This window comes from Macadamia integrifolia, chromosome 10 (genome assembly GCF_013358625.1).
Source record: "Macadamia integrifolia cultivar HAES 741 chromosome 10, SCU_Mint_v3, whole genome shotgun sequence".
Lineage (NCBI taxonomy): Eukaryota > Viridiplantae > Streptophyta > Magnoliopsida > Proteales > Proteaceae > Macadamia > Macadamia integrifolia.
This window is the reverse complement of record NC_056566.1, coordinates 21016473-21031572: the sequence shown is the minus strand read 5'-3', so window position 1 is coordinate 21031572 and position 15100 is coordinate 21016473. Positions and strand designations below refer to the sequence as shown.

The window sequence follows — 15100 nt, the reverse complement described above, 5'->3', positions numbered from 1 at the left end:
AAGTCAGTTATTAGTAGTTGTAATTCCCCGTTTTCAAAAATACCCACAACCCTGTTGGTGTATGATGTGTTGTATTCCGTCGCAGTTTAATCTAGGGAGTACTGGTGCAGCACCTAGACAGGCAGGACGGCGGTCCCACTAGCCGATTAGCGGGCCGTGGGGGTTGCAAGGGGGGCAGGAGGCCCTCCTGCAAAGCAGGGGGTGTAGGGGGCGTAGCCCCTCGCTCGAATTTTTTATTTGAGGGTAATTGTGTACTTTTCGGATTAGGGTTTTTTTGCTATATATTTGGAGCGATGGTTTCTTTCTCTGTAAAGCAAAGCAATACTGAGAGGTGTGAGGACGAGCGTTGTAACCCTATTCTCCATTGATAGTAAAGCAGGATCTCATCTCACCGGAGACGTAGGCAACCTTGCCGAACCTCGTAAAAATCTATGTGCATTGTTTGTTTTGTTTTTCCATTATCTTCTGCATCGTTTTAGGGTTGCGTTTCTACAAGCCCACCCTGTGATGCTTTTAATTGTATCAGTAATGATTGCACATACTATTATAGAATGCAAAGATGAGCATTCGTAGATAATACTGAATGGTTGATGAATCAGGTAATTAAGCTTATGGGTCAGACTCCGGTTTCTTTGTGTAAGGTCTTTTGTGGTGATGTTTATCCATTCCAAAGCAGGGGTAAGGATTTTGTGGGGTTTGGTTTTGCCTTTCAAAAGATAATCGCATTCCTATTCTTCCAAATAAAATAGCATAGAATAATAAAGTTGGTAAAAAATATTTGAGATCCTTTTTGGGAATAAGACCAGAATTGAACAAATACGAAAGAAGTCTCCGGAAAGGAGCTTGAAGATGTGCAGTGTTAAGTCCTAATGGGCTAGCAGCCCAAATGATAGAAAAACATGCCAAATAGTTTCATGTTTGGAATTGCACAAGGCATATGTGTTCTCCGTAGGCACCCATTTTCCCAATGCATCCCTTGTTGGTAAGCCACAGTTGAAAATTCTCTAGAAAAAAAGGCCTTAAATTTCCAAGAAATGAATTGATATTGTTGGATTTCCAAGAAGTTCTTTGATTTCTTTCGGAAATATATGATCATTCATCGGCTTCTCATGTGAATAGCCAGGACATTGAGGAACATCTAGAAAAAGGCATTTCTAGTTTTTACTTCTTTCTTTTTTATATTTATATATTTTTTTCCCTTTTGTGTTGATCTCTCTTTTGGTTAGTGTTTTCTGGGTGTTATTGGTCGAATCTTCTTGCATGTTGGCAAAACAATGTCTTATGTTAGGCCATGGACAACGCTTTCTTTTCTTTCTGTTTTTTTATTCATTCATTGCTGGGAAACTGATCGAATGTTTTCTATCTGTGGGTTGATTCAAGATCTTAGGTGAAAGTCCTAATATCTTTATGAGGTCGAAATAGTATCACCGAAAGAGTAGCTGGAACCTAAAAAATGCTTTTCCTAAAGATTCTCTCAACTAGAAGTAGAATAGAGAGCGAAATAACTAGAAGGATTATTATAATCTAGAGGGATCATTAGAAAGCGAGTTGTTTTGGATGCATTCAGACAGAAAAGCTAATATATAGATATTATGGATATGATTTTTTTTTTTTTTTTCAAATTTCATTCACGCCTTAAATTAGGAAATTTATCCATCTTCCATAAAGGAGCCGAATGAAATCAAAGTTTCATGTTTGGTTTTGAATCAGAGATGTTCATTGACAAAAAATTACTTTAATTGTTTTTGTTCCCCAGGTAACTCTCATCAACTAGCACTATTATGATGTATGTGAACCCTTAAGAGTAACAAATTGAATTGTTAGACAGAAAATAATAATATCCCTTTCATATGTTCCCATTATGGGTATGAATGTTCCCATTATGGATATCTACATACATATAGATACATTGACTTGTCCAAATTTGGATGCTCAAGTAGAATTTGGAGCATTCCAAAAGTAGAAAAATGGATAAATGGAGAGTCTAGATATGCTTGGTAGGATACTAGAAAAATGGAGAGTCTAGATATGCTTGGTTGAATGGGACAACATTTCTCTTCCTTTTGAAGAAGGAAGTCTTCTTACTCAAACTAAGCTTGTCTCAATTGTAAACTGGCTTAGACATATTTACAAGGTCATTCCCTTTTGACTCAAGTCATGAGATAGAAAGATCGAGATGGCAATATAGTTGGACTTAGAATTGGTCATAGGGTGCGTGGAGAGGATCTGAATCCCCCTGTAAAGTGTCTTACATACCCCCTGTATTTCAGTTTTTCCCATAGGGAAATTATCTAGTATCACCCCTAAAATTGAAAATAACTTGGAGCAACACCCAAAAATGAAAATAAGAGCTTGTATATCCATCACTTTCATAAAAAAAAATTCTAAAAAACCCCTTCCATTAGAATTTGGTCATTAAGTGATGATGTCATCAATCTCTTATTATTTAAATGGCCAAAGTACCCTTATGGGTATGTAAAGTTACCATTATATCCTTCACCTTAATTAGTAAAATAATGTTTGAAATGTACTTCCACAATTCCTAACCTCTGCTCTGATGCTCCGTTTACCTACGAAGAAAAAAGGAAGAGGAAGATGAAGAAGGAAGCAGCCCAAGATGAAGAAGGTTCGAGTCTCATTGCTCTGTAGTAGGGTTTGATCGTCTGGGTGGGTATTTGAAGAAGATCTCGATGCATTTCTATCCTTCGTTGAATCTTTTATGTCATAATGGACTTTGATCCTTCGCACATCCTCTTCTCTCTTTTTGGTGGTTTTTGTTTGCTGAGAGCTATTGACAAACTGCATCTTGTAAGAAGCACTTTTGTTTCATTGTTGGATCCTTTTATTCTGGTGTAAAAATCCTTCCCAGCATATTCTTTTCACTTGGGTTCCGGTTTTTATGTTATTCTATCGATTTCTACTTCGCTGGGTATTCTTGCATTTTGAAGTGCTTGCTTTTTTTTCTATTGCCTAAAAATTCCACTGGTTGCACATTTCGAGTTGGTCTTCTTTCGTTCTCACTGTGAAATAAGTCACCCCCCACCCCTCCGGACCCTTCTAATTGGGTTGGGTTTTATTCTTGTTTGTTCTTGAGAGACTATAGGTGAATTTCTTTTGGGAACACTTCCACTACTTGCCATGAATTTCTTTTGGGAACACTTCCACTACTTGCCATTTTTTATCTTTGATTTCATAGATCTAATTTATTTGGTAATTGCTGCCTTGTTGATCTGGCTTTTTGACTGGTTTTGAAGTTGATTCTATTTTCATTTCCCTTTATGCTTGATTTATGCAAGACGGTTTTCATTTCCCTTTATACTTGAGTCGTGGATGAAGATCTGGTGCGAAGCTATCCATTGCAACTGCTAACATTATACTCGCCCAGCTAGGGTCGCGGTTGAGCTGATGGTGAGAGCATGTAAGGATTTGGAATGGTAAAAATGAGTTCTTTTTTAGAGTTTAAGTAGAAGGGTAAAAAGGTCATTTCTAACTTTTAGTTAACGGTGTTACAATTTAGGGGTGCGCTGGATATAATTTTCATTTTTAAGGGTCACTCCAAGTTATTTTCAATTTTAGGGGTGGTACCAGATAATTTTCCTTTCCCATAATACCCCTTCCAAGGCTTGAACCCGAAAATTCAATTTCTTCCATGGTTTGAGTGCACAATATTGGATCGGATATCTGTCATCCTAAAAACCTATATGGATTGGAATTGATTGGTATCAAATCACCCATAGTGAACAGCAAGGATTAAAGTATCGGTATCGATCACCGTATCGATCGGCTAAAATTAAGATACGTATCGGAGGGTATCGTATCGTATCGGAGATACACTAAGATACGTTAAAGATACACATAAATGGATAGGAAATATTTTTTAAAACACTTTTGCGTAAAGAATTTGTTAAAAAAAAAGCTATTGATAACATGTATTATGCATAAACACTAAATTGAGGGTATCGCACGAAGAATTCAAGGTTTGTAGTTGTCCCATAAATGTAAAATCCTTGTTCTCAATCTTGATTTCCATTTTAGTTAGAGAGAAATATGGCTGACAGCAACTTTGAAACAAAAACCCCTCAAAAAATTGTGTTTTTCTGAAAAATTACCTATCTTAGCCATTATATGACTGTAGCGCACTGTATCGGTACATACCGATACTCACCGATACGTATCGATCGATACATATCGATACTTATCGATACGTACCAATAAATACATACTGATACTCACCGATACGTACTGATACATATTGAAACGTACATTTCACCTCGATTTTATATTTTCCATGGAGTCGTATCGGTGCATATCGTATTGTATCGATGGGGTATCGGTGGTGTATTGATGCATATTGGTATGTATCATGGAATATATATCGATACGAAAGGATTTTAAAAATTCTATCGTATCGATCGGCTAAATTTAATATGCGTATCGGAGGGTCTTGTATCGGTATCAGAGATACTTTAAACCATGGTGAACAGAAATACTGCTGATTTTTTTAGGAAAGTAGAGTAGATTATTTTGACATTTTTACCCCTGATACTATTCAATTGATATAGTATCAACAACATGCAAAATCGATACAAATCACCCGATACAACACCAATACTGATACCTCAAACCATGATTCATTCAGCTAACAACATCACACAGTAGTATGTTCAGCAGAAGTGTAGCGAAATGAAGAGAGTTCACATCCTCTGTAGTGAATAGTGAGGAAGAGTGAGCATCGAATGATTGAGAGCATCTGGACTTGCGCCTCGAGAAATTCCTAGTCATCCAATACTCATTGCACTAGTGTAGTGGCCGCAGGAGATTTTCACAACGAAATGAGTGCATGGGCATATGGCAAAAATAGGGCTCTTCTTTAATCGAACCCCACCCCAAACAATCCCCATTGGAGCTCTCTAGCTAGCTAGGGTTATTATATTAGCTACTCAAAATATTATAGTATTGTACGTCTCCGTGTGGATCGGAATTTGTTCCCTGAGGAATGAGAGAAGGAAGAAGCATGCGTATGGGGAGGCCAGGTTGGAGGGCAGGAACCATGCTACCACCATGCATGCGAACATCTAATCAAATCTCTCTTCATTAAGATATATCATCTTCCTTTTCCTTTTGAGGCCAAAAATGCAATACCTTTTCCTTTTTTTCACTGTTCTAAACAGAGCTGGAAATAGGAAAAGTATTTAAAACCCTGTCTCAGATGTGTTAATAAATGGACTCACTCACTTGAATCCTAAACTCCAGACATTTTAGAGAAAGAGAGAGGGAGATGATTCTGTTATTGAAGCATTATGATAACATAGAAGTATAGGAATTGGAGCACTCTAGAAGTCTAACCCCATGAAGGGTGGGGGGGGGGGTGTGTGGGTGGTTATAGGACCACTCTACACTCTTTAACAGGCTTTAGCTACTTAGCTGTCCTTAAATTTGCAATTTCAAATCTTTTTGTATATCCTATTCCCTGTTGAACCAAGCTTAAATTAAGGACCACTTGGGCTCCTTCCTTTCATGGTTTTAATTTCTCTATCTTCTTTTGTGGTTATTATTACTTATCAGTGCAATATTCTTGCCTATTGAGAGCTAGTCTTTTGACATTGCATTGCAGTTGCATAGTAGTTTTTTTTTTTTTTTTTTTTTTTTTTTGTTCTATCTCTAGATCAGCAGAAATTGTTTTATGTTTCTCCCATTATGGGGCTCATGAAGATTTGAAGTAAACCAGAAAAAGGGTATGTGGGATGCTAGGATTTTCTCTCTCTCTCTCTATCTCTCTCTCTCTCAACTCCCACCTGGGGAAGTCCTGTATGAAAAAGCACCCGTCAGGTCAATTCTCTCCCTATCCAGTTAACCTATCCTGTAGGTCAAGTCTCTCTCTCTCTCTCTGTAACCAAGAAAACAAACTAAACGTGTTTACAAAGGGATGGTCAATTCATGGAGACAAGAATAGGAGGCTCCGCCCCTGTGACGATCTCAGCAATGTGAAGTTCCTGCACCGTTAAATGAAGTAAAAGATTCTGGCAGTGCCTTTAATGGGCTCCATCTGGTTGTTGTTTATTAATAAAAACCACATCATTAAATTGATTTATTATTTTTGAACCAAAAAAACATTTGGAAAAGGAGGTTTTTTTTTTTTTCCTGAAAACAGAAAAAGAGGGGTTTCCCATGACCAATAAACCACACGATCAAATTGATTTTACTAGATATTCTTAGAAGAAAAGAAAAAAAACATTTTGGGGAAGAGATTTTCCACTAACGCAGGACGAGGAAATCAACTAGGGGAAGTCTACATACTTATTGATGAGTATGTGTGGATTCCTTTGTACTTGATCTTGTTTTTTTTTTTTATTTGTTTTTTAGATCAAATATTTTTCATCTGTAACTAAGAATCACAATTTTTTTTTTTGAAAAAAAGAATGCACTTCTAAGATTAAAGGAGATCAGAATGCAGAGAGCTTCCAAGATTTTTAGTCCAAAATTAAGATTTACTTCAAACTCGATTTTTATTGCTGTTGGATGGGACTATTTGGGCAGCTAGTGCAATTTTAGTGCTTCATGCAATAGATGTATATAAACAGACTATGACCATTGATTGATAGAGAATTTCCTCACCATAGGTAAGGAATTTTATTTTTTAGAGAAAGTTGCATTGCCACTCTATGAACTTTGATCCTTATTCAATGCCATCTCTTGGATTTTTCGAGATGTCAAAACCACCCCCTAAAAATTCAAATAATTCTAAATCGGTCCCTGCCGTTAGTCCACTGTGTTAAGTGAATGAAAACCTATTAGTTTTTTTACAATATACCCAAAACATCCTCACCTATTATGAGAGGACAATATTGCCCTCCCTTTCCTTTCTTCTTCTAAACCCGTTATCCCTCTCACTCTTCACTCACTCATACTCATTCGAGCAAGAAAAAGGAAGAAGACGGAAACCTCCTGAACTTGCAACTCAATCGTGCGATTCCCCTCCGACATGCGATTCTTAGGTAGAAAGCTGACCAAAGTACGATTCCCCTTTAGCGTTCGAATCGCCCATGGAAAAGTGGAACTAGGAAAACCCATAATGTTGTTACATCGGTGTCACTCATTACATTAAAAAAATCACTTCCCTCATAAGCTTTTCAAGACAGTCTCTAATATGAGATGTGACAAAAGCACCTGGAGATTTATGGAGTATTAAACAAAACTACAAATTCTACTTGTCTGTTTTGGAGATGATGAGCAGAACTATACAGTTCCAACTTTTAGGACTCCAAGTCTCAACTCCCAAGTTCCCACCTTGAGTTTTCTTTGAAGCAGAGGATTATTAATGATCTTCATGAATACCTGATACTGTTAAGAAATTTCATAAGTATCATTCATCTATGATGTCCTCACTGGCTTTTTAGGGTGTAAGGGTGCTTCCGCTGCTTGCAGATTCAAATGTAATGGCTTCCTTTTGGGGGATTATATGGAAGTTTAGGGATTTATTATTGAAACTCAAGAACCTAGGAAGATACTTTTCTTTAGAGAAAGGTGGCGATGAAGAAGCCCAAAATATTGTATACTTGACCATGAAATGTGAAGATCACGTTTCTAAGATCCCTTTGCATCTGTTTGAGCCCTTTTACTGTTTCTCTTCTTTTCTCTTTCCTTTTCTTGAACAACAAAAATTTGAGGCCACAAGCGGGAGATTATTCCAAATAAATTTTGTAAAAGCCTTTTTTTTTTTAGTCTCAATGATATCTATCGGCCTCTGATACGGATAGTCTGGATACCTTGGACGGACAAGTCGCTGGAGGGGAGAGGTTCGCATGCCGGAGCGGAGAGGTTCGCATGCCGGAGCGGAGAGGTTCGTACGTCAGTCAGCTTTCTATCTGAGAATCGCATGCCAGAGGGGAATCGCACGATCAAGTTGCAGGTTCAGGGGGTTTCCGTCTTCTTCCTTCTTCTTGTTCGAATGAGTATGAATGAGTGAGGAGTGAAATGGATAATGGGTTTAGAAGAAGAAAGGAAAGGGAGGGCAATATTGTTCTCTCACAATAGGTGGGGGTGTTTTGGGCATATTGTAAAAAAACTAACAGATTTTCATTCACTTAACACAGTCGGCTAACGACAGGGACCGATTTAGAATTGTTTGAATTTTTAGGGGGTGGCTTTGATATTTGAAAAAGTCCAGGGGGTGGCATTGAATAAGGATCAAAGTTCAGGGGGTCGCAATGCAATTTTATCTTTTATTTAAATATCTATTGATATTTATTTTGTTTATTTATTTTTCAGCTTTGGTTTCCTCCGTGGCCCACCTATGAAGGGCTTCTGATAAAATTCTTTTTGTATTTTTTGTGAATAAAGCTATGGTATGATTTCTTGTATTGCGTCGCAATTATTCCAGGGAATACTGATGTAGCCCCTTAAGGAACAATCTTATTTCACTAAAGATGCAGACAATCTCGCCAAATCTCGTAAATCTGTACATTTATTTGTTTTGATTTTTCTGTTCTCATTTTAAGGTTATGTTTCTATAAATAATTCAAACAACAACTAATTTGATCGATAAAAACAAAAATAAAAAGATCCCAACGATGCTAGTGTGGGGATTCCAACCTATGGACCCACCATTGACACACTTTTTCTTCTCATACCAAATAGGTCCCCTGTATATGAAACCGTCTCATACTTGGTTGGTGTGATGTCTCATACACTTATTAGTTGACGTCAACATCAGATAGAAACAAATGAGGGTGGTTTAAATGACTCCCGATATATAAGGTGTATTTAGAATATTGTAACCTTCTTCTGATTATCTCTTATCTTTTAATCGTCCCTCATCTTATTTCTTAAATTTATATAAGATAGGGATAAAAAGAATAATTAAATTTTTAAATAATTTAAAATTATTTATCAACATATCATTATAAAAAAATGTCATTTTTTACACAAGTAAAATTTAAAAACATAAGATTACAAATTATTTACACCTTAAAAAATATAAATAAGTTTACTAAAAAATTAAAAAAAATAAAAATCCCAAAACAAGTTATACAAAAGCATTGCCATTTCCATTAAATTTTGATAAATTTCTTGTCTCCCTTCATAAATCCAAATGCCACTCATCCATTTCATGCTGTATTTGTTTAGGAGATCCAAACACCACTCCTTCCCATTTCACCACCATCTGAGCTGATGGTGGAGAATGTGACATGCAACCAAAACCTCTCTTCGGAGTAAAGGTACAAGTCTAATAAATATCTTCCAAAAGGGCAAAAGGAGTGGTGGCTTCAACTTCAAGTCTTCAACATAAGAGTAGATGAAAGTAGATTATGGGTTCCACCATCGATTTGTCATCATCCATGACCTCAGCTTCTCTCCCGTGACTGAAGGGTCCAATAAGCTCCAAGCAATACCAGTCTATTTCTCTTTGGATAGGAGAGAAACAAATAAAATAAAAGAGGACTGTGGCTTTACTTTCCACAGCATTAAAGATAATTTAGGTATGGTTCTGAATCAGTAAACTGCTATGTGGCATCATCATTAATTATTAATCTTTGATGGGAGAACTTGATTGCCTCTAATTCACTGTTATCAATGGCATAAATGGAGTCTCATGGTGTTTGGAAGAGAGATGATGATTTTACATGACTTTCTTAGATGTATAAAAATTCTTTATAAGGGCAGTGAGTGGTAGTGAACATCGGACAATTAGGGTGCATGTCAAGGTCCTCCTAATTGTTGGATCATCATTGTAATTCACTGCTAGCCGCAGAAGATTTGAGTCCGTTCTTGGATAGTATATTGTGGAACATTTTTCATTGTTATAGGAAAAACAATTTGATGATTGATAAGTTAGCTAAATATGGCCCTGCAGTTAAATGTTCCATTGTTTGGAATAATGCTCATTTAATTTTATATGACGTAAATTGAGATTTTTGAAAACGACCCAGATATCATTTTTTATAATTAGTTTTGAATTATTGTTCTGTTGTTGACCTAAAGGTGGAATAACAACCCAATAGTTTGGTTGGATTGTATTTCTTCATTCTTTATTTTAATATTTAATAAAATTCATTTACTGACTATTAAAAAAATAAAAAGAGGGGATACTTACTTTCAGGTTAACTTTTTTTTTTTTTTTGTTGGTCTATTTTTTTGATAAACTTTCATGTTAACTTACTTATCATGCACATGTTAATTTTAATCTGAATAACAACATATATTTATTTTATCTCTGTTATACAAATACGCATAAAATGGCTAGACAAACACATTTCATATATCTTCCTATGACTAAAATAATGTTACATAGCAGTTTTACTTGGTACGATTAATGGAAGGTTCATTAATTACACCTTATCGAAGAGCCTTTATATCGTTTTAAAAGTATGTAGCTTTTACTTTTCTCAAAATGAATGATATTTTGTCCCTTAAACAATATTATAGAGTTGGATGTCTTGTATAATCTTCAACCCTAGTGGTGATGTTGGGTGCATTGAAAATTAACCTATAATTAAAACGAGGGCAACAGAAGGATAACCGTTCATGTGTCTATTATGTAAGGAACATGATTGATTTTGGATATGATTCGTTTTCCTTAAAATGATTATGTTTAAAACACTTCTCTTAAATTTGGGTATAATTTAATGAACATGATCATGTTATATAAAAATAATTATTAATTAATTTCAGAAAAAAAAAACCTTATACCAATAATGTGGCGATTCATTTCATGTCCTCTCACATAACACAATAAACAGTTAGACTTGCTATGAATCGAATCATTCTAAAAAAAAAAAAAAAAAAATCTTAGAATCAATCATTCAACTTGGCCAAATATTCCTCCATTAATCACATACATAAGATCACACATTATGGGACTGATTTGCATTCTTTCTGCGCAATAGGTAATAATTCATAAAAAAAAAAAAAAAAAAAAAAAAAAGTAATGAGACTATTAAAGAGTTAACTCGGTTTTACTCAATATAAATAGAATCAACCGATATGGATCAAATTTTAAAAACCATCCTCGTGAGTCCACATTCCAGAAAGCATATATCAGGAATTTCCGTACAAAAATTATTAAAATTTTTAAAAAAGATAGTATAATGAATCCACAGTTGATTGGACATGAAGTTGTTAAAGGCATTGACTGTCACACAGTGTCTCATGCGTCTTTTCAACTAAAAATTTCTTAATCTTTCCTTTTAACAGCAACCCACCATAGCCAACCTCCACGTTATATGGTTTTGTACAATTGTACAGATTCCTCTTTTTTTTTTTCTCTCTTTTCTTTTCTTTTATTTGTTGACCCTTCTGGCCTTCGAGTTCTACAGATGCAATTAACTGCATTATATTCCAGGCAACCAAGGAAGGCCATTTGAAAAGGGTTTGGGTGGGGGGAGAGGGGAGTGAAGGAGGAGAGAGGGCCAACTGGCGAAGAACGAAGAAGGTAGGTCTGGGTCACTAAGGAGGTCCATCTGCCTACTTCTGCACCTACCTTGTCTCTGTCTGTCTCTCTCACTTTCTAATTAACAAAGGGCTATCGATTAATCCTTATGTGCATCCGACACGGCACCACCCTGTCATGCCGCCCTATGCCATCCTCTCCCTTTGACCCTAGTGGTTGAAGTTGCAGTATTTACAGCCTACTACCTATATCTTTTGGGTAGCTGTATCTAGCCTATCTCTGTTTACTTCTCAAAACTCAAAAGCAAACCACAGGTAGCACATGGTTGATGCTCATGCTTCTCTCTGTCACGCTCACGAGAGAGACTAGATGATGTGCCATCTCTCTCTCTCTTTCTTGCTGTCTGGCTTGGTGTGTACATCTGTCTCATCTTGTGCCCTATAAATAACACCTCTCCCAATCTGGTTTTTATCTCTAAGTGGTATCTTTTCTTCTAGGGTTTCTTCCTCTTTTTAAGTCTTTTAGCTTAGGTTGTCTCTTTCGTTCCAGCAGATGGTATTCTTTAATCTGTTCATGAGCAATTCTTCATCCTTCTTCTCTTATTCTACATTTCATGGTGACATTTTGGTCCCCAGCTTTCTGTATGTCCTTTTTTATTTACTTAATTTTATTGAACTCCCTCTGGGTGTTGTTGAACCTTTTATTTCTACTGTGTTTTTAGGAAAAGGGTTTTAATCTTTCTAGGTTTTACTTTAGTATCAACCTTCTCCTGTGGATTTAACAAACCCCCAAGTTATTTCTGGACAGCAACAGTAATCCTTATAAGGAAGAAGTGAAGCTGCCAGCATGATCTACCTTTGGCTGGATGAGTGGTTCTAAATAAAATGTGAAAAACCCATATATCGAACCCTAGCTAGGTCATGCTCTGACAGCCTCACTCTTTCCCATTTTGGGAACAATTAGATTCTCAATCTCAAACCTTCTGGAGAGAAAAAGATGTAACCGCTGTAAGTATATTCCTTGCCTTATACTGTTCATGTACCAACATTCACTAACCTCTTTCTGTTTCCCTTTTTTCAACCTTTTATATTGCATGTGTAGCAGCGGCCATGTTTGCTTTTGGATCTACAACGGTGGGCTCAGTAAAAAACAAGATTTCTTTAACTTATCTTTAATGGGTTTTCTGAATCTTCTTCATTCTTTTGATGGCTAGGCCATGCTTGTATGAAATGAAGGAAGATTGTTCTATCAAGTGTCTGATTTATACCTTTTCTTTACCCTTTTCTTAATTTCTATGTTCTTATTCAAGCTATCATGGAGATCTATTGTCTCATTTCTGGAAATCTGGTGATTACCCAAAGTATTAGTCCATCTGGGTTTCACAATTGAGAATGTTTGGAGAAAACCCATCTTCAAAAGCTGTGAAGATGCTCATATCAGAAGTTTCAGAACCAGCATATATTCAGGGCGTTTACTTGAAGGGTTTAGGGCTCACGAAGTAGTGTTCTGGACTCTGGACTCTGGAGAGGAGATGCCACCGATAACCCAATAAACCAAGAAAATGAAATGTGATAATGGACACAGAATCCAAAAACAAGGTAGCATGCGACCCAACTGGAAATCACGCATCAACCAATTCTGTAGGCATTACACAGATCGGTATTGTTCACATATAATGGGTAACATGCCTGGGCTGACGCCATCAAAATATATACACTGTTTAAAGATTCTCAACTTGTGACCATCATATGCCTACTGTTATGTAAGAATGTTAATTATATGCTTCTGCTACTAAGCTTCTTGCCTGTAACAAATCTGAACATGTGGAATAAGAAGTGAATATAAGGGATTACACAATGTCCTCACTCTTCGAGGCTCAGACTAAAATATTGTAGTTGATGATTAGTTCGCTGAAAGATTTCTTTCATGACAGTCAAGGTCCTCACGTCTCTTATGGATTTGGCAAGATTAGTTTGTTCTAATTTGAAGTCGTGGTACAAGGCTCAGACTAAAATGTTGTATTTGATGATTAGTTCCCTGAAAGATTTCTTTCATGACAGCCAATCTAAGGTCTGAGGTTGTGTTTTTTTAAGAATAGTTAAAAGTCCAAAAAAAAAAAAAATAGAGGAAAGAGGGATACATAATTAACTACAATGATGTGTTTTATTTTTATACTCAAAATTGAAAAATTTTCTTTTCATATTTCTTTGCATGGAAATAGAAAGATCATTTGGGCATGGTTCCCTGAAACCATCTTCTTTTAAAAATAGTCTTTAGGGCATGGTTCGCATGCTAGAAAGGTCTCTGATTTAACCTATTCTTCTTTTCATCTTCCCCATGGAAATCCGGTAAAATCTTTATGCAACTTAGAATTCAAGCTTGGAAAGAAAACAGGAAAGGCTTCTTTCATGAGCTCATTAGAAATCTTCATGATAATTTAAACCTTATTACACTGAAACCTAGAACTAAAATGTGCAAGAAAATTAATACATGAATGACCATATTATAGTGGCTAGGACCAGATAGCCAGTGTTGTAGATCGTTGGTATCCCATCTCTATTGGATAGACAACAGGACATCCTTCCAACCACCAGATTAATAGATCACTTTCCCTTTCTTTATTTTTTGGCCAAGAGATCAGATTATTTGAATGAAATTGAAAGAAAAATAAATACAAAGAATAACGACTAGGCATACTTGATGATTAATTGATTATAATCACAATGGGAAAAGGATTCCTATCTTCGGCATTGTTATCAGTAGGGGGCCACAACCACCAACTTAGATATCGAAATTTAGACTTACAATGAAATATTGATTGCTAACCCCTTATTGATGTGAATAGGGAGATCCATTGTAACAGAAGAAATTCCCATTTTAACCCTTTCTTTGGCCAAGAAATCCGCAATAAAATCAGCTACCTCAAATAATAGTGTTTGATTTAATCAGTGTCAACTACACAACAACCACCAAAATCAATTTGATGGAGTCTCAAGTTGATGGATTAATTTCATCCACATTACTTTAAGCCCATTTCTTTCCTTATTTATGGTTAAACTTTTACTCAACTGGATGTAGCAGCACATGGAGATGGGAGCTAATAAAAATCTGAATATTTCCCTATGTGATGCTGATGTTTTGGTCTAACCTATATAGGTTTCATCATTAGGATTAATTCTTTAATTTTATATTTTCCATTTTATGCATAAGAATGGAAAGACAATTGATTGAATATAAATAAGGGAAGGGGTTCAGTGGTCTGCCGACCATACACTTTTAGGGGTAAAATGGAAAGAAAATAAAAAAGGAGGGTATTATCGAAGGTATGTCAAGGATGATCCTTTGGCTCACGTTGTTAGTAATACTTAGGGCCCGTTTGATAACTTTTCTACCATTTCTATTTCAAGAAATGACAGAAACATAAATTTCCATTTCTAGAAACAGAAACGGAATTGAAGGTGTTTGATAAGTCATGTTTTTAGAAGTCGATGGTAACCAGTGAAAAAATTGCCACAAGTCGTTTCCAGAAACGGCGAAACAAGTTGAACTTGTTTCGCCTGGGTCGTTTCTTGAACCATAAATAAGTAAAAATTTCTATTTCTATTTCTAAAAATAAGTGAAACGAAACAGTTTTATCAAACGCTTTTTACACTATTTCTGCTGTTTCTGAGAAACAACAGAAATACGTTTCTTGAAACGTTATCAAACGGA

The 15100-nt window shown here is 36.0% G+C and overlaps 1 long non-coding RNA gene across 1 annotated transcript; it reads left to right on the top strand.

Annotated features, from left to right (window-relative positions):
- The first annotated feature begins 11401 nt into the window (after window positions 1–11401).
- LOC122091142 lies at window positions 11402–13246 on the top strand. Its single transcript, XR_006143837.1, has 2 exons — window positions 11402–12396; window positions 12494–13246. It is a non-coding gene; the product is annotated as an uncharacterized LOC122091142 (long non-coding RNA).
- Window positions 13247–15100: the final 1854 nt, after the last annotated feature.